Genomic DNA, 20,773 nt, shown 5'->3' with positions numbered 1-20,773 from the left:
ATTGAGTTACTAGTGCAATTACTTTTTGGTAGAAGTAATTTGTAACTTAACTAATTACTTTTTTAAAGTAAGATGACCAACACTGGTGACAACACAGGAGCACTATTCAGAGACAGTTGTTATCACATAACAGGAAATGTCTGAGCAAGAACCTTTATGGCGGGATCACCATGTAGTTTTTAAATTAAATCTGCAGACTGAAAACATATTTTAGAAATCACATGAACATGTTAAAACTTATATGAGGTTTTAGTGATTGGGTTAACATCTACTTATATTCCCCTGTATGAGCTTTACAATGATTCCGATATGAGTGGGAAAAAAGAAAAGCCCAAATAGTCTTCTCCAAATACAAGATTTAATAATGCAAATTGTAAGATAGAACAGTTATTGATGTGATCATCTATTTTCCTTGTGTTGTCCTCCTCAGATCCATGTAGGAGGTGACCAGTATATACATCTGTGGATATATTGGGAGCTTCCGTATGAAGAGGATGGAATAAGTCTCACCGCCTTCTAGCTGGGCAAGATGAAGGAAGAGGAGATCGTCCACTTTGAGCCCAACGATGATTAATCCGGCTTCTGCTCTCTCCTATCAATTTTGATATATTTTCTTTGCTTACCATAAGTTAGAAATATCAAGTCTCTGAAGTGTCATTGTTTTGGCATGCTGTTAATACAGACATGGATACAACTAATCTCACATATTATACTGTGATTTCTGGTTTTGCCACTAGGTGGTAGCGTGTGTTATGTTTCATGCATGGATAATGTCATGTTTTTCCTTGTGGGACTACAGTTATGAGTGTCTCTGTGTTTCTGTAGTTTTTCAAGTAAACCAAGAAGGGCTCCGCCATGTGTCCAGTACCATATGGACTGGTAAGAGTTGTATCTGGAACAGCCTTCCACCACATAGTTGTAATAATTTTATTTACTAAGCAGAATTAGCGTAGCCTCAGATGAAGCAAAGGGAGCATGGCACTGAGCAGATCCAATCCTGACCCTAATTCTATAATGTTTGGCCTTATTGTGTGGTGCAATCCTCATCACAGTGTGCTTATTAAAGCGTTTTCAAGCATTTAAAGGAGAAAATGCTGACTATGACCCTAAGAACACCATCCTTACAGTCAAGCACTGAGGAGGAAACAATATGCTTTGGGGCTGTTTCTCTGCTAAAGGTACAGGCCGAATTTTCTGCATTGAGGGGCCAATGGATGGGGCCGTGTATTGTAAAATGTTGGATGAGAACCTTCTTCCTTCAGCCAGAACACTGAAGATGGGCCGTGTTTGGGTCTTCCAGCATCACAATGACCCAAAACATACCGCCAAGGCAACAAAGGAGTGGCTCAAGAAGAAGCACATTAGGATCGTGGAGTAGCCTAGCCAGTCTCCAGACCTTAATCCTATAGAAAATGTGTAGAGGGAGGTGAAACTTTGAGTTGCCAAGTGACAGCAGAGAAACCTTAAGGTTTTAGAGAGTGGACCAAAATCCCTCCTGAGATGTGTGCAAACCTGGTCACCAACTACAAGAAATGTCTGACCTCTGTGCTTACCATGAAGGGTTTCTCCACCAAGTACTAAGTCATGTTTTGATAGGGGATCAAATACATTTTTTTACTCACTGCAACTGCATGTATTACAATTGTATCATATGTTTTTTTTCTGGATTTTTGGTTGATATTCTGTCTCTAGCATATAAAATAAACCTATTATAACAATCATAAACTTAAAAAATCTGCAGGGGATCAAATAATTATTTTCCCCACTGGATCACACTACTTCCCCTGACAATACCGTCATCTGATTTTTCTCTCTAAAAGGACGGCACCATCAGGCTCAGAGATGACACAATCATCCTGGTGCAGTTCATGGCTGTGTTCACAAATATCTGACACCATTCAGTCCCTACTGCAGCCTATTACCTTGTGATTTGCTTCAAAGTTACAATGCTGCAGTCTGTACACTGGGGGAGAGGAGACTGAGGAAATGTTTCATTCCGCTTGCAGCAGACGGATATTATCTCAACTTAGACAAAGTCACTGGATTGCAGCACAAGGATGGATTATTAATGATAAAGGTGGAGCTTATCTGAAAAATTATTTTGCTGTTATGTGTTGTGCCTTGCCAAGATTGTACTGATGCAGACTTGTGAAGTCTGTATAATAAGAAATATTGGGACCGGTGTTGGTACTTCTACCTTACATATTATAGAGACACTATCAGGGGTGTTGACTAATAATTCACATAACTGTTTTTCAATCAGACCTGCATGTAAATTCATTCTGCTTGAATGGGGCAAAATGTATTATGTTTAGGTTATATTCTCTGCAGATCAAATATTTGAATAGGGAAATACCACATTATGGTCACTAGATGGTGCTGACTATGATAGGAAATAAGTATGCTCCTCGGCTCTATCTAGTGGCCAAACTGCAGGATTTATCCCAATTGATCTGCAAGGAATAGAGCCTGAGAACATTTCATTTTGTCCCATTTGCCCCTGAGGATTCTGCTTCTATTAGAACATTAGGAACAAGGACTATCTTGGCTGATATGTGGCCCTTTGGTGATATCAGGGGCCACACTCAAAGCCCCCTATATCTCGCAAGTTGACAATCACTGGACAGACACCGGTCTAGAGAAATACCTGTAAACTTAGAGGAAGGAGATCCAAGTAGAATCTCTCCAGTCAGGAATATAGACAGCAGTAAGAACCAATCTAATCCAAACATCTTTCTTCACTCAACAGAAAGAAATACCCGGAGTTCTACTTTAATATGATGTTATCACATTTTTATTCACTTATTTTTTTGAAGATTTTTTTTTATTCAGATTTAAAGGGTTTAAAACATACAATAAAGTGCCTAATGGACATACCCAAGCGTTTGGGAAACATAACAAAAAACAGTAAACAAAAAACAAATAGTACACTCCAAACACAAAAGCAAAATAAATCACAGACAGTACAAACTAAGTCAAAGTGGTTGTAAACCAACTTTGAAAAAAACCTTCAAGAAAAAGACATAGCATACTAGCTCATTATGTATTACTTATGCCGCGTACACACGGGCGGACTGTATGGCATACTTAGTCCGTCGAAACACATTTCAGCGGACAGTCCGCTCGTGTGTGGGCTTCAGCGGACTTTTTCAGCGTGCAGTCTGGCGTACTAAGTATTTCGGATTTTTCGAAATTCTGTCCGTCGTACTTTGGTTTCAGCGGACAATCCGCTCATCAGTATGCTAGTTCGACGGACTAAGAATGGCGCATGCCCAGAAAGGATTTACACGGCGGAAGGGTGCTTTGCTGTGTATTGGACTTCCTATTTCTAGTCCCGTCGTACGTGCTGTACACGTCATCGCGCAAGCTTTCGACGGACTGTTTGGCTATCCGTGTGTGGTCAAGTCCGTTCAGTCGAAAGTATGACGGACTGTCCGTCGGATTGTATGACGAACTAAGTATGCCATACAGTCCGCCCATGTGTACACGGCATAACCCGAGTTCGAAGCTTCCTTCAGCGGTCCTCATCCACCGATCCGCCGGCAGCATCGTTCCCGGAGTTACTTTTGGGTATCGCAGGCTCCGGCGCTGTGATTGGCTGGAGCCACGATAGCATCACTCCCGCACATGCGCACGGGAGGCACAGGTAACGGCACAGTCTAACTGAAGCAACGGCACGTACTGCCATTGCTTCAGTGTGCATGTCCTGATGACGTTGGCACATGCAAATACAGGGGATATCTCCTAAACCGTGCTGGTTTAGGAGATATCTGGGGTAGCTACAGGTAAGCCTTATTATAGGCTTACCTGTAGAAAAAAGTCGTCTGTAAGTGTTTACAACCACTTTAAGGCATTCACAGAAAGCAAATAGGCATGTCACCACCGTTACACCAACTTCACAGGAAGTTGAATAGAACTAGTAGGGTGAAGCAGTCAGTGTTCATAGATGGGGAATCTATCCATATATTCCAACATTTATGAAACTTTTTAGCACTGTCAGGAGCTACATAGGTTGCTTTGTACAATGGTAAGGCTGAATTCACCAGGTGCTTCCAAAAATTCAGTGAAGGGGCTGAGGAAGATTTCCATTTAAAGTGGTTGTAAACCCATGTATAAAAAAAATCTAATCAAATAAAAAACCTATGACTTTGGGGTAAGCGTATATGGTAAATATCTCCTAAACTGTGCAGGTTTTGGAGATATTTACAGTACCTACAGGTAAGTCTTATTTTAGGCACAAGTGGTGTAACTAGGTTTACAACCCCTTTAAGAACAATTGCTTTGTGTTGTCAGGTCACCTGAGTCCAGGGGACAGATGCACAGCGTTGGGGTCAGGAGTGCACCGCTAAGGTAGTGGACCCTACAGCTGACTGCTGCGGATGGAGCTCTGGGTGGTTCAGGAAAGCAGGACCTCTGGAGCACCAACATGGATCCCACTGGGAGCTAGAGCATGAGATTGCCCAGGGCGCGGAGTCTAAGAGCCAGCAGGTGTTCACCAGAGCCTCTGGTGGTGAGGATGGACTTCGCTGCAACTGGCTCCAGGTCGTGACCCCCAGGGTCTCATGGCAGGCTACTGGAGGATAGAGAGGAAGCAGCAGACCGGGACCACAATGGATAGTCTGAGATAAGTATCATGGGAAATGTAGATCCAAAACATCTGGGGTGCCAAGGTTCCCCCTCACTGATCTAGACAAATCTGGTTTAGCTATTTGTATTCACTTCTTTACCTTAAACAAAAACTTAGCAGATTACAGAAGAACAATTGTTGGTGATACACACATCACATCCTATTATTATTATACATTTATTGTACATATCTCTGACATATTACATAGTTCTGTATGATGAACACTGATCCCTTCACATCAGTCTTTACAGCAAAGGAGCTTACACTCTAATGTCCTACCACAGTCACACCCAGTTTGTATTATTATTATTATTAGTATACAGTTTTTACTTAACGTGGCACTACACTGTATCTGAGCACCACAATCTAAAAAACGCTATTTCATTTATTTTTATTATTCAAAACAACCCCCCCACCCCAATCCATCCATGTCTCCGTGTTTTATTTTGCTGAGAAATCAATTTGAAAAAAACAGCAAAATAGTCAGTGTTTATTGAGAGAGTGAAGTTCCACTTTAACCACTTATGCCCTGGAAGGATTTACCCCCTTAATGACCAGGTCGTTTTTTGCGAAATGGCACTGCATCACTTTAACTGACAATTGCGCATTCGTGTGACGATAATAAAAAACATGGAGAGAGAGGGAAGGCTCTGATAGTGTAGTATTGGGTTAAAAAAAACCCTGAAGAAGTCACGTGTTGACGCAACGCGTAGGGAGCGGCCGTACGTCGTACCGGAAGTGAAGTAGGACTGGCGGAAGACGCCGTATCTCCATTTTACTTCTTGTGCTGTTGTTTATTTTGCTTAATGTGAGAGTCTGATACTTATTTTTTCTATTAAAAAGTTAATTTTTAACCCAATACTACACTATCAGAGCCTTCCCTCTCTCTCCATGTTTTTTATTATTTATTTGAGCCGCATACCTCTGTGAACGTCTTCCTGGCTACTACAGTATCGTTTACATGCATTATATGGCCCCCTTGTGGCCCGGTGTGGAGAACATCGCTTTTTAGCTTACTGCAGTGGAGGACCGCCCTGGTGGCTGGAGACAAGGAGTGGAGTTGGCCAGTTTCTTTCCGATGTACCTGTTTCTTGTATTGTGAGGTGAGAGTTCTGAGAGCCTATAATCCTGGGATTTTATTAATGCTTTCATCCACCATTTTTTCATCATTTGTGCCTGTTTACTACACTATATGGACTTTTATATTTTTGCTCTCTATATATATTTTTTAGATGCATTATATTTTCTATTTTTCACTAGCACTTAGCACTTTTAAAGGTCTCTTTTGGTTGATTTGCGCAGGACTATTTATTCACTGTAATCTCCTGTAAGTAACCTCCGCGGCTTTTCCCTTCCGTATATCACTGGATTCTAGTTCTTTCTTTCTTAAATTTACATTTTTACAAGTCACCCAAAACCAGAGTCTTAAATACCTCCACATACTTATTTCGGCCACTGGGAGATTGAACACTTATTTCCTAATAATCTATTTATTTTACTCAAACCCTTATCTTCTTTCTGCCACAAGGTTAGATAAATATATTCAGATTTTTGGAGTGGGCATACTATAGACTCTTTTCTGAAAACCTTCAATTTCGCTTTCAAAATTTTCACTGCTCAGATAAAAAATTCCCCCTTAATGAGGCCTCTTTTTAATGTTTCTTCCCAGCTCTTATTCCTCACCGCTTTCTCTCTGTATATTTTTTTCCTTTTTACCTGCATCTCCCTGGGTAGCCGCCCTCTCCCTGACATCCTCATACTCTCATCTTGGGACATATGCCCCCACCAAGAATCTAAATAAATGTGAGACATAGGTCAATGTTCACGAATATATTTGCACACTCAATCTAAAGAAGTATTCTTTATATTGAACCCTGTGACAGAAAAAGATAAGGGTTTAAGTAAAATCAATAGCAGATTAAGAAATGCCAGTGTTCAATCTCCCATTGGCTGAAATAAGTATGTGGAGGTGGATAAGAATCTGGTTGTGGGTGACTTGAAGAAAGATTAAAGAACTAGAGCAAGTGATATATGGAAGGGAATGAAAGCTTTGGAACATAGAAAGAATCTTGTAATGAGACCCGCAGGTAAGTGTGTGGGTAGAGTAGTTCTGAAGAGGATCGCATAACAGAAATGAACAGGTTGGTTACAGTGGTGGCTGCTGATAACATTTGAGGAAGTAGAGAAACTGGAAGCAATGGCAAATTTTGATTCACTAAATTCAAATGTGGGAGGGTTTGGGGCGCAGAGGACAATGTAAAACAAGCCAATTAGAGCATCAGGCATCACATGTTTGATAAAAAAGAATGGACCTAATAAACTTCTATTAGTCCGGCGCCCCACACAGTGCACTGCACACGCATAAAACGATTTATTTTTAAATAAATTATAACATGACTAACATCTTTTAACTTGGCCCTTGTACACACGGTCGGAGATTCCGACGGAATGTGTCCTATCAGACTGTTTTGTCGGATATTCCGACTGTGTGTGGTATGCATTGGACTGTTTCCGTCGGAGTATCTGACGGACCGTTTTCCAACTTGTAGGTAAAATTTTCTGACAAAATGCTCCGATCGGACATACTCCGATCATGTGTAGAGAATTCCGATCGGACAAGGTGCCATGCATGCTCAGATCAAATTCCTACACCAAAGCTATTGGCTACTAACGTGAACGTAGTCCCGTCATAACGAAATAACGTCATCACGTCGGATTTTCCGACAACTTTGTCCGACCGTGTGTATGCAACAGTTTCGGACAAAATCCGTCGGACAAAATCCGACAGATTTGGTTGTCGGAATCTCCGACCGTGTGTACAAGGGCTAAGATGTTAAAAAAAAAATGTTAGTTATATTATCATTTATTTAAAAATAAATTGTTCCATGATTAGTTTTTCTATTGGTCAAATCTTTAGGGGGAGGGGGGATACGCCCCTGCGCCCCTTATAAACCAGCTGGCACTGGTTACTGATGAAAAAACAGTATGAAATATTTTAACGGAACCCCACCATTAGATATAAAAGGGATTTAAAGGAACTGGTTAGGAAGGAAATTAAAAAAAAGAGATAGAGTATCTTGTTCCCTCTGCTTGTGGGATTCCTGTGATATACTACCTGCTTAAAGTGGTTGTTAGCCCACTATGCTCAAGTCATATAATCCTCTCTGTTTAATTATGTAAAGTGCTCCAGTGTCTGTTTTATTAAAAAAATGCAGCCACATACCTGTTTACAGAGCTCCGACCGGCGCTCACGTGACCCACCACCTGTCTTGGCTTGACAGCTGCAGCGGGCGAGGATCCCCACTGATGTCAGAGAGGAGAAGGAGAGAGGCGGCGGGTCACGTGAGCGCCGACTGTATATATAGCTGCATTTTTTTGATAAAACAGACACTGGAGCACTTTAATTAAACAGAGAGGATAATGTTACACAGCAAATACTGTGCTGTATAAAAAGCTTTAAAAGGGACAGGATCATTTTTTTTAAGGTTAACAAAAACTTTAAAATACTTAAAAATAAGGAAAAAAAGGCCTGGTAGGTTTATTGTAAATAGCATAGATACCAACAGTTCTAGAATAGGGAAATATATGGATTTCTTCATTTAATCACTGGCCCAGCAGACAAAGGCACACATCTGAGACACAAAACATCTACTACAGATTTTAAAATTTGTTAAGCCCTATTCTCCCAGATGCCCCAAAGTTTAGCCACAGGAAGGAATAAGCCAGTTAAGAGTTTTTTTTTTGACCCCCAAGATTAAAACATGTACACATTTTTTGATTAAAAGGGTTTTTACACTTGTGGGAGATGTGTGTGTCAGACATCAAGAGTCAACTTTAGGAGACGGACAGATTTTTATTGCAGGAGCCACAGGTAAAACACATGTTATTCGGGATTTTATTTCATGTGAAGGGCTTGCCTATATGTTGGAGTGCCCTTGTGGCCTCCAATATATAGGACGCACATCAGGAAGCTTTATGTGTGTGTTTGACGGAACACATATGCAACATTAAAATGAAATACAAGAAACATGGGAGTTTCAAATCATTTTGGATTCCATAATGCCAGAGCTCTACATGTATTAAAGTTCTGGGGAGTGGAGAAAGTTCCCAAACATTGGAGGGACTATTAGTCATCATAGTGGACTTATGTAACCCAGGTTCTTGCCCCTAATGTTTACAGCTTTAGGATGTTCGTATTTTCTTTTTATTGGTTTTATGTTTATTATTTAAACTGTGAAATGGTACCTTGCATTTGTTAGTCAGTAGTAGATTGGTAGTTTTATGGAGCCTCATTAGACTATTCATTAGTTAATTTTATATGTTTATATGTATATCTATTCCTCTTTTTGAATCATGTTTTATAACTTTTTTTAATATTGTTTATTGTATTGTGTTTAATGATGTAATTTTATGATAGGTAACTGGCCATTATGGGGTTAATGTGGCATGGGGAGTTATGCATAAAGAAGCTTATCAGTCTCTCAGATCTTTGGGCATAGGTCTGTAGCTATGGCACAGGGATTGCAGGAGAGGACTGCAATATTATTGTTTAAAGTGGTTGTAAATGTGCAAGGTTTTTTACCTTCATGCATCCTATGCATGAAGATAAAAAACTGTATGCACCAGCCCCCCTAATACTTACCTGAGCCTCCTCTTGATCCTGCATTGTCCATGAGAACCTTGGCTCTCTGGGGACTCGCACTCCTGATTGGCTTTTGCCAGCAGCGGGAGCCATTAGGTGCCCCCAGAACAAGCTGGAGGGAGGGTGGAGGGACAGGAAGGGGGTTTATTTATTAAGGATGGTGAGGCGGGGAGGGAAATTTGTTTAGGGTGCAGAGGAAGGGAGGGGATTATTTGGGTGGAGGTGCAGGGAGGGGATGAATGTTTAGGGTGGAGAGGTTAGGAGGGGGCATTATTTGTTTAGGGTGGAGAGTTGGGAGGAGGGTTACATGTTTAGGGTGGAGAGGCGAGGGGTTATTGCTGATGTAGAGAGACAATGAGGATTTTTTTTGTTGAGGTGGAAAGGCACGGAAGGGGGTTAGGGTTATTGTTTAGGGTAGAGACGCAGGCAAGGGGGGTTATTATTGAGATGGAGAGGCAGAGGGTGTGGTTATGTATTTAGGGTGGAGAGATGGGAGTGGGAGGGAGGGGGGGTTATTTGTTAAGGGTTGAGAAGTGGGGAGGGGGATATTGAGGTAGAGGAGAGGGGCAGGGCTGGATTAACATAGGGGCTATTGGACCTCAGCTCCAGGCCCCTTACCTTAAGATAGGCCAATTTACCACAAAAACCCCCAAAAAGGATCGACTTAGAGGGTCACGAATTTGGGGGGTAGGTATCTGAAGACATACTCCACCACTGGTCAAAATGTGGGGCTCCTATCATCTATGGTTCAGGAGATACGGGGCTCCTTGCACAGCCTGTCCGAAGCTACATACGGAGTGGCCAGTTTAAATACAAGCTGGCAACTGGGAGAATGAGCTCACAGTGACTCTCCTCACTTCTTGTCAGAGGCACTGAGCTCAATGGACAGCTTGGAGGCTGCAGAGTCCGACAGGCAGCACTGCCTGTCAAACTCGCCTATTGATTTCAGTGGGGTAAAACCTGACAGGCTGGTTGTACTTTTGGGTAAAACCTGACAGGCTAGTTGTACTTATGTGAAGCAATCAGCGCTAAACTAATTAATAATCTCAGTGAACAAATATATATAACACACGCAGCTGCTGTACACCCTAAAGTGAATTTACTACACTCTAAATGTAATGTTATGTGTGTGTGTGTAACCAAAAGCACACACATACACATCCAGTGCAGCGCTACTGCTGTGATAATCAATAATCCCCTATGTGCAAATTATACGTGAAAATTCAATAAGAAAAATCCATAAGAAAGAAACCATACGAAAAATCCAAGAATAAACAAAAATCTTGATAGTTGTACTTCAGTGTTAACCTCCTGCCACCGTGCTATGCAAATAAACTCTTATTGCTTGTGCAAACCACCACCAGCTACTTTATCTGCTCACCTCAAAGATGAGTTAGGTAGACTCAAATGAACTCTATTTCTCACTCCCAAAATATCTCTCCTTTCAGTCAGGAATCAGCTGTTCACCTCACTTTCACGATCTCCACTCCACCCAATGTGTATCTCACAGATGGGGAGTTGATCTCTGGGATTTATACAGCCTGACTCCTTAGATATTTCTCCACTCCAGGGGACTCATATTTCACATGTACTCACAAAACACAGCCGACATAGTGCTTTCTGCTTAAAACATGTATTTAAAATCCTGCTAAAAGAATACTTACTAGATAAAAGACTAACAATCGCTTATTCCGTGTGATAAGAACTGGCTCACCACCATGGCTGGGTGACGGATATGTTTTGTGATCTGTGAGATACACATTGGGTGGAGTCATGAGCGTCCGCAGGTAGTGGCAACGGGGGGGGGGGGGCGCAAGTGCCCCCCTGGAATCAGGTATCAGATCTGCAGTTCCCCACCCTGTCTTTATCCTAGCGCGGGCCCTTCTCACAGTTTAGCAGGGCCGGTGACAGCTGGTATGAGGATCGGGACAGTGAAGGCCTCAAGGGGTGGGCAGGATGACACCACCCGGTCTACATAGTGTGAGCGAGCAGCCCAGGAGACGGAAGCCAGGGAAAGGAGAGCAGCAAGATGCCAGGAACAGCAGGCACAATGCCTCCCAGAGCCTGGAACCTCTGGACCAGTGTTGCCAACCGCCTTTAGATTTACAGGCAGCCCGTAAAAACAGGGTACTCCTCCTGCACCCGTAAATGTCCGTAGGAGCCGAACGGTGCCAGTAAAAATGGCAAAATTATAAAACTTCCACTGAAGATAAACTTTCTACCAGCCTGGTGAGAGTGGGGAGAGAACCTCTCCAATCACTTGCCGGCAATTGATTGGAGAGATTCTCTCCCCACTCTCACCAGGCTAGTAGAAAGTTTATCTTCAGTGGAAGTTTTATAATTTTGTGATACTTTTTCCAACAAAGGCAATCCCCTCATCTGGGTTTAATACAGGAGGTTGGATTTGAGGGGCATGTTAGCTGGACAGGACTGACAATACAACAATTGTTTACACGCTGTGAAGCCTTCTGGCCATCACGGATTGATTCTATACGCTTTACCCGATTACTACTCAGGTTCTCCGGGGTATGCGTTATTTAGCGGCCACTATCATTCCATTTCACTTGACTTGTTTTATTTAAGCTTCTATTGGCCTGACCCACAGACTTGTGATTTCACAAATAAAGTTTCTGGAGTCCGCGTAAATGTGTATTTATTGTAAGCTGCATCACCTATCTCCTGAGGAAGCTCGATGGAGCGAAACATGTAGAGAAAATAGCAGCATTGTCATATTTGTAGGACTGGTAACATTCCATGTACTTATGATTTGTACCAATCCTGTATGAACTATGGTGTACTGATATATTTATTGATGTCTATTTCTTGTTTTTATTTTTTGTGAATAAAAATATTTTTTTTTTATATGGGTATTCTCTGATTGACTCTATTTGGTACCGTTTAAAGTCCCAGGGTTGGTTACCTTCCAGCCCCTCCTCTCTGCCCCCCCCCTTCTCGGGTTCTTTCCCCGTTTTTGTTTTACAATATTCTTTTGTATTTCTCCTGTCTGAGCAATATTTATAAAAAATGTTACTTTGTAGCTCTCTAACTCCTGCATGAACAATGTTCATTTAAAATGTTACTAACATAAACATAAAGGCGCCTGCTTCCCTGTAATAAACAATGAAACTTTCCTATAATAAAATACTATTAAGCAGTGAAACCAAGAAGGGATCGGTACTATTTCAACCTCAACATAAAACAACAAAAAAATCCATAAATAAAGACCACAGATCCACCACAGCACTAAATGTTATGTAATGCGGTGTTAAAAATGCTGCACTACACTAACACTACACAGGTCTCAAACTGGCGGCCCTCCAGCCGTTGCAGAAATACAAGTCCCATAATGCCTCTGCCTGAGGGAGTCATGCTTGTAACTGTCAGGCCGCGTACACACGGGCGGACTGTTCACCCAACTTTGTCCGCTGAACAGTGTTTGGGCGGACAGTCCGCTCGTGTGTGGGCTTTCAGCGGACAGTTTCAGCGGACAGTTGGACGGACAAGGTTTTTCGGAAATTCCGTAAAACTGTCCGCTGAAACAAGGTTTCAGCGAACAGTCCGCTCGTGTGTAGGCTTGTTCGTCAAACAAAGTTGCGCGCATGCTCAGAAAGGATTTTCACGCCGAAAGCTATAATGCAGTGTATAGGACGTCGTATTTTTCGTCCCGTCGTACGTGCCGTTCACGTCATCGCGCACGGTTTCAGCAAACTGTTCGTCCGTCGTGTGTGGCCATGTCCGTCCATGCTAAGTTTGAGCGGACTGTTTGCCGAAACTGTTGGACGGACAAAGTTGGGCGAACAGTCCGCGCGTGTGTATGCGGCCTCAGCCTTGCAATGCCTCCTGGGACCAGGGCCGTAGATAACTTGTTTCCTGGGGGGGTTCAGGTCTTACAAACTTAAAGGCATCATTTACACTTTTATGTTGGGGGAGGTAGGGTAAAATCATGTGACAGCAGAGCGGTGCGATGAGGCTTTGCAATGCACACAGTTGTGGTGCAGTAGTGTACTCATTAGTACAGCGAGATCCTCCTAAGCTCCCTAGTTTTTTTTTTCGTTCAGACTGCTGGGTTGAACTAAAAAAAAAAAACTTACCATGTGAATCAGGCTTTAGATCTCATTCATATTCTAAATGGCCATGGAATGGCAAATATACCATGAATACCTACAGCCAGGATCCCAGATGTTTTATTTTTTTGTCAGCTACTTAGCCTGATCACCTGAGTGATAGGCTAAAAAGAGACTGGAACATATGAGATCCCAGGTGCAGGTATTTGCAGTGTTCTTGCTGCACCATGGTCATGTAGGATGTATGAATGAGACCCAAGACTGGATTTGAGCTAAACTTACGTTGAAAGTTGAGCAGGTGCAATGGAGTAGCATGGGGGGTGCAGGGGGTGCCGTGGCCCTGGGCGCAACATTTAGGGGGGAGCCAGTATGTGTGACTACTGGCTGCCTCCTCCTAATTTCAAGTTCCTGTGTCCCCCGCGCTCCGGCCACCATGTTAAGTGTCCGACGCCCTGTGATTGGACATATGGGAGTCATGTGAAGCTGGCCTGCCAGCAATCGCTGCTGAAGTCCCGCCTCAGCACATGACCCACCATACGCCCAATCACAGTGCGCTGGATGGATATTGAACATGGCAGTTAGAGCACGGGGAGAGAAGCAAAAATCTCAGCCGCTGCTGTCTTTTCATCCTCCTCACCGATGCAGGCCAGGACAAGAAGGTGAGCGAGACTCCCTTGTGAGACGTGAGAGTCTTGTTACTGACCCCAGGGAGGGGGGAGGGGGAGTGACTGTAGACAGGTCAGTGTAGTATGGTGCACAGTGTAGTTCTCAGTGTAGTGGACAGTATAGTGTAGTGGACAGTGTAGTGGACAGTATAGAATAGTGGACAGTATAGTGGTCAGTGTAGCGGACAGTATAGTGTAGTGGTCAGTATAGTGTAGTGGAAAGTATAGTGTAGTGGACAGTATAGTGGTCAGTGTAGTGGACAGTATAGTATAGTGATCAATGTGGTGGACAGTATAGTATAGTGGTCAGTGTAGTGGACAGTATAGTGATCAATGTAGTGGACAGTATAGTATAGTGGTCAGTGTAGTGGACAGTATAGTGATCAATGTAGTGGACAGTATAGTATAGTGGTCAGTGTAGTGGACAGTATAGTATAGTGTAGTGGACAGTATAGTGTAGTGGGCAGTATAGTGTAGTGGGCAGTATAGTGTAGTAGACAGTATAGTGGTGAGTGCAGTGTAGTAGACAGTATAGTGGTCAGTATAGTGGTCAGTGTAGTGTGTAATGGTCACTAAAGGAATCAGGTTGGTCAGTGTTAAAATCAAGTAGGTTAGTGTAGTGGTCAGTCTAGGAATCAGGTAGGTCAGTACTATTGTATTTGAAGGAACTCGGGAGTGTTAAAAGTCTGCGGGTTGGGTTAGTCTGCAGTGTAGTGGACAGTATAGTGGTCAGTGTAGAGGACAGTATAGCGTAGTGGATGGTATAGTGGTCAGTGTAGTGGACAGTGTAGTATAGTAGACAGTGTAGTGGACATTATAATGTAGTGGTCAGTGTAGTGGACAATATAGTGTAGTGGACAGTATAGTGGTCAGTGTAGTGGACAGTGTAGTATAGTGGACAGTATAGTGGTCAGTGTAGTGGACAGTATAGTGGAAAGTATAGTATAGTGGTCAGTGTAGTGGACAGTATAGTGATCAGTATAGTGTAGTGGACAGTATAGTATAGTGGTCAGTGTTGTGGACAGTATAGTGTAGTGGTCAGTGTAGTGTAGTAGACAGTATAGTGGTCAGTATAGTTTAGTGGTCAGTATAGTTCTCAGTTTAGTGGACCGTATAGTATAGGGGTCAGTGTAGTGTGTAATGGTCAGTAAAGGAATCAGTTTGATCAGTGTTGAAATCAAGTAGGTTAGTGTAGTGGTCAGTCTAGGAATCAGGTAGGTCAGTACTATTGTATTTGAAGGAACTCGGGAGTGCTAAAAGTCTGCGGGTTAGGTTAGTCTGCAGTGTAGTGGACAGTATAGTGGTCAGTGTAGAGGACAGTATAGTGTAGTGGACGGTATAGTGGTCAGTGTAGTGGACAGTGTAGTATAGTAGACAGTGTAGTGGACATTATAATGTAGTGGTCAGTGTAGTGGACAGTATAGTGGTCAGTGTAGTGGACAGTGTAGTATAGTGGTCAGTGTAGTGTAGTGGACAGCATAGTGGTCAGTGTTGTGGACAGTATAGTATAGTGGTCAGTGTAGTGGACAATATAGTGGTCAGTTTAGTTCTCAGTGTAGTGGAAAGTATAGTATAGTGGAAAGTGTAGTGTAGTAGACAGTATAATATAGTGGTCAGTGTAGTGGACAGTATATTGATCAGTATAGTGTAGTGGACAGTATAGTATAGTGGTCAGTGTTGTGGACAGTATAGTGTAGTGGTCAGTGTAGTGTAGTAGACAGTATAGTGGTCAGTGTAGAGGACAGTATAGTGTAGTGGACGGTATAGTGGCCAGTGTAGTGGACAGTGTAGTATAATAGACAGTGTAGTGGACAGTATAATGTAGTGGTCAGTGTAGTGGACAGTATAGTGTAGTGGACAGTATAGTGGTCAGTGTAGTGGACAGTGTAGTATAGTGGTCAGTGTAGTGTAGTGGACAGCATAGTGGTCAGTGTTGTGGACAGTATAGTATAGTGGTCAGTGTAGTGTAGTGGACAGCATAGTGGTCAGTGTTGTGGACAGTGTAGTATAGTGGTCAGTATAGTGTAGTGGACAGTATAGTGGTCAGTGTAGTGGACAGTGTAGTATAGTGGTCAGTGTAGTGTAGTGGACAGCATAGTGGTCAGTGTTGTGGACAGTATAGTATAGTGGTCAGTGTAGTGGACAGTATAGTGGTCAGTTTAGTTCTCAGTGTAGTGGAAAGTGTAGTGTAGTAGACAGTATAATATAGTGGTCAGTGTAGTGGACAGTATAGTGATCAGTATAGTGTAGTGGACAGTATAGTATAGTGGTCAGTGTTGTGGACAGTATAGTGTAGTGGTCAGTGTAGTGTAGTAGACAGTATAGTGGTCAGTGTAATGGTCAGTATAGTGTAGTGGTCAGTATAGTGTAGTAGACTGTATAGTTTAGTGGTCAGTATAGTTCTTAGTGTAGTGGACCGTATAGTATAGGGGTCAGTGTAGTGTGTAATGGTCAGTAAAGGAATCAGTTTGATCAATGTTGAAATCAAGTAGGTTAGTGTAGTGGTCAGTATAGGAATCAGGTAGATCAGTACCAGGCCCGGACTGGGACAAAAAATAGGCCCCGGCATTTTGAATTGAGCGGCCCCTTCCCCACTCTCCTCTCTGATAGATCCGCTGAGAGGGGGGAAGGGGGAACCCACCAGAGGTGTGGGGGGGGGGAGTTGGGACCAGGAAAGGGCATGGGGGGTTGGAGATTAGAGAGCATGGGGGGGAGGTGGAGAGTATGGGGGGATGGCTGAGAGCATGGGGGGAGGTGGAGAGTATGGGGGAATGGCAGAGAGCATGGGGGGAGGTGCAGAGTATGGGGGAATGGCAGAGAGCATGGGGGGAGGTGCAGAGTATGGGGGAATGGCAGAGAGCAGGAGGAGAGGTGGAGAGTATGGGGGGATGGCAGAGAGCATGGGGGGAGGTGGAGAGTATGGGGGATGGCAGAGAGCATGGGGGGGAGGTGAAGAGTATGGGGGAGGTGGAGAGTATGGGGGGATGGCAGAGAGCATGGGGGGATGGCAGAGAGCATGGGAGGATGGCAGAGAGCATGGGGGGATGGCAGAGAGCATGGGGGGATGGCAGAGAGCATGGGAGGATGGCAGAGAGCATGGGGGGATGGTAGAGAGCATGGGGGGATGGTAGAGAGCATGGGGGGAGGTGGAGAGTATGGGGGGATGGCAGAGAGCATGGGGGGGAGGTGGAGAGTATGGGGAGGATGGCAGAAAGCATGGGGGAGGATGGCGAGTATGGGGAGGATGGAGAGAGCATGGGGGAGGTGGAGAATATAGGGGGATGGCAGAGAGCATGGGGGGAGGTGGAGAGTATGGGGGGATGGCAGAGAGCATGGGGGAGGTGAAGAGTATGTGGGGGGAGGTGGAGAGTATGTGGGGATAGCAGAGAGCATGGGGGGAGGTGGAGAATATAGGGGGATGACAGAGAGCATGGGGGAGGTGGAGAGTATGGTGGGATGGCAGAGAGCATGGAGGGGAGGTGAAGAGTATGGGGGAGGTGGAGTGTATGGGGGATGGCAGAGAGCATGGAGGGGAGGTGAAGAGTATGGGGGAGGTGGAGTGTATGGGGGATGGCGGAGAGCATGGGTGGAGGTGGAGGATATAGGGGGATGGAGAGTATGGGGCAATAGCAGAGAGCATGGGGGGAGGTGGAGAGTATGGGGAAATGGCAGAGAGCATGGAGGGGGTGAAGAGTATGTGGGGGAGGTGGAGAGTATGGGGGGATGGCAGAGAGCATGGGGGAGGTGGAGAGTATGGGCGGTGGAGAGTATGGGGAAATGGCAGAGAGCATGGAGGGGTGAAGAGTATGTGGGGGAGGTGGTGAGTATGGGTGGATGACAGAGAGCATGGGGGAGGTGGAGAGTATGGGAGGTGGAGAGTATGGGGGGTATGGCAGAGAGCATGGGGGGGAGGTGGAAAATATCGGGGGATGGCAGAGAGCATGGGGGAGGTGGAGAGCATGGGGGGGTGGCAGAGAGCATGGGGGGATGGAAGAGAGCATGGGTGCGGTGTAGAGCCCAGGGGGGAGCAGCAGAGAGAAGCAGGATAGGAGGAGGGGTGGAGGCGGCTACATTTAGAAGAATAATTCTCTCCATCCTCCTCTGCAGTCTCTGAATGCTTCTCCTCTACCTCTCGCAGGCATTCCACTACTGCAGGAGGAGGATGGAGAGAATTATTCTTCTATATGCAGCCGCCCCCACCCCTCCTCCTATGCAGTTTACAGTGGGCGGCCTGAACTCACGTTTTCTTTTCTGACACCTCTCGACAGAAGACCAGCTCCAAGGTGTCTGCTCTGGCTCCTCCTCCCAGCACCGACGGCTGACCTATACGGGCTGCCGTGCAGCCGCGCAGAGGCCGAAGGCATCTCATCTAGCTCTTCCCCTGGCACCGATGGCTGAGCTTAACTGGCAGCCAGGGCAGCCGAGGAGAGGCTGGATGAGTGGCACAAGCTCAAGCCTTGAGCCCCGCAAGGCCACCGGGCAAGTGCCTGGTTTGCCCTATGGCCAATCCTGGCCTGGTCAGTACTATCGTATTTGAAGGGACTCGGGCAGTGCTCAAAGTCTTCAGGTTAGGGGGCACCAATTACTTACCTTGCCCAGGGTGCAGACAACCCACGCTACGCAACTGAGCAGGTGCAAGGGGCAACATATAGTGGTAGGCAGTAAATTCAGTGATTTATTTAAACCTTTAAAAACTGTGTCCTAAGAAATGTTATGAAACGTTGTAACCACTTCAGCTCTGGAAGATTTGGCTGCTGAATGACCAGGCCATTTTTTGTGATTTGGCACTGCTGCGTCTCTTTAACTGACAATTGTGCGGTCCTGCGACGCTGTACCCAAACAAAATTGACGTTATTTTTTCCCACAAATTGAGCTTTCTGCGATTTTTATCAGGACTGCAACATTATGGCGGACACATCGGACAATTATGACACATTTTTGGGACCATTGGCATTTATACAGCGGTCAGTGCTATAAAAATGCATTGATTACTGTAAAAATGCCACTGGCAGTGAACTCTAGGGGCGATCAAGGGGTTAATTGTGTTGCCTGGAAGGTGATTCTAACTGAAGGTGGAGGGGACTGACTAGAGGAAGTGACAGTTCGTGGTTTCTAGCTAATAGGAACATATGATCTGTCACTCCTCTCAGAACAAAACACGGATTTGTGTGTTTACACACACACTTCCGTGTTTTGTCCCTCGTGTCTGCGATCGCTCGTGGCCAGCAGTCATCGCGACCCCACGAGCCAATGTACAGCTACGACGGCTAATGGGATTGTGCCAATCTGCCGCAGTATAATGACAGTGGCTGGTCAGCAAGCGGTTAAAGTGGAGGTCCACCCTAAAGTGGACCTTCCGCTCATTGGAACCCTCCCCCCCACAATTGGTACCTTTCAGGGGGGGGGGGGGTGCAGGTACAGGTACAGTACAGGTATCTGCACCCACTTCCGGCGTAGATTCTGCAGAAGCCACACCCCTTTCCGCAGAATCTACACCCCTTTCTGAAGGTCCCCCGCTGCCTGCTGGGAAACACACAGATCCCAGAGACAGCGGGACCATCCTTATTGCACAGCGCAACTCGCGCATGCGCAGTAGGGAAACGGGAAATGAAGCCGAAAGGCTCCACTTCCTGATTCCCATACCCAAGATGGCGGTGGCAGCACCCGAGAGACGATCGAGAGATCGGCTTCGGGTGCCGACATCGCGGGCGCGCTGGGCGGGTAAGTGTCATTATTTTAAAAGTCAGCAGCTGCAGTATTTGTAAAAATAAATAAATGGCGGACTCCCGCTTTAAGAGATGAAAATATATATATATATATATATATATATATATTGTACGCTGCCTACCACAGGATGGTGCCCTTTGCACCTGGCCAATATGTCTTAATGTAGTAAACCCGGCTTTTGAACTTATACCTAAAAGTAAGCCAATAATAACGCTTATCTGTAGATACTGCGAATATCTCCTAATCTTGTGGTGCACATGCGCTCTGAAGGGATGGCATACCGCTTGGTTGTACTTCTCCTGGGGAGGAGTGCAGTTTTTTTCTGCACTTTTGTGACCCATTTTTAGCCGACAGCCAGCTATAGACTGCTATTAACTTTAAAGTCAGGATTCACCCAGATGAATGGACCAGCAACTCGCTCAGCTTCTCAGTGAGCCGCTGAGACCCTGAGCCAGCCACTCCTGACCCCTCCACAGCCTAGCATTCCAGTGAGCTTGGGTGGGGGGGGGGGGGGCAAAGTGATCAGCGGTCTTTAATCGCTCTGTTGTTGGTCTTAGAAGCAGCTGGGGACAGATACAACATTGTATCTATGTGCCATCTACCTCGGTAAGTATAATAAAAAAAAAATCTATTTTAAAGGAAAAAAAAAAACTTTCCCTCCTAAAAAACCCCCCTCACCAAGCAAATATTCCCACTGTAGAATATCTCCCTCCCCCAAATATACCCCCAAAAATTAAAATGTCTCTAAACTGACCCACCCAAAGCAAAAATATCTCTCTCAATCAATACCCTCTCCCCCAGAAAAGATTCCTAATTATGAAGAAAATCTCCCTTCATCGAATCAAACTCCCTCCCAGATGCAAATCCCTGCCATTAACCTCCCCCTGTAAACTTTTCTACAAGAAACTCCCCCCCTTCTCCAAAAGAAAACACACCCCCCTTTCCTTAACCCCCCACCAAAAGAAACTCCCCCAGACTGGAATTCTCACTTCCTCCTTCCCAAAACAGAAAATTGATGCCACTTACCAGACCTCAGATTCGGCATGGG

The sequence above is a fragment of the Lithobates pipiens genome, unplaced genomic scaffold, assembly GCF_037356315.1.
Source record: "Lithobates pipiens isolate NorthernLeopardFrog02 unplaced genomic scaffold, aLitPip1_a1.2 Scaffold_16, whole genome shotgun sequence".
In the NCBI taxonomy this organism is placed as follows: Eukaryota; Metazoa; Chordata; class Amphibia; order Anura; family Ranidae; genus Lithobates; species Lithobates pipiens.
This window is presented reverse-complemented; position numbering follows the sequence as displayed.